This window comes from Eurypyga helias, unplaced genomic scaffold (assembly GCF_000690775.1).
Source record: "Eurypyga helias isolate BGI_N326 unplaced genomic scaffold, ASM69077v1 scaffold20280, whole genome shotgun sequence".
Lineage (NCBI taxonomy): Eukaryota > Metazoa > Chordata > Aves > Eurypygiformes > Eurypygidae > Eurypyga > Eurypyga helias.
This window is the reverse complement of record NW_010225261.1, coordinates 1-386: the sequence shown is the minus strand read 5'-3', so window position 1 is coordinate 386 and position 386 is coordinate 1.

The following is a 386-nucleotide window of genomic DNA, read 5'->3' as shown; positions in this document are numbered from 1 at the left end:
ATATTTAAAAACAACCCCACGATCCCACTTAAGCCTGAAAGTTTTGGACAAAGACGTTATTAGAGCTCGTTTCTCAGAGTGGCACAGGTTTTCCAGCGACGCTGAGGGCTCCCACTAACACCTACTTAGGGTCAAAAATAACCAAGAGGGGGAACTGGCACCCTGAGCGTGTGGGCTGGGGGACACATCGGACGGTCCTTACGGTACTTTTTGCAGCTGCTGCTTCCCCTGTGCAGAGATCCGGGCTCCCAGCCGGCACAGCACTCGTCATTTGCGCCTCACCTACGTTTCCATCCTCGTCCCGTTTGGTTAATCACCTTCAGCGACCCGCGGGACCGCGCAGTAGTTCCTGCCATCGCCTGCCTCCAGGGATGCGAGAGTCGCTC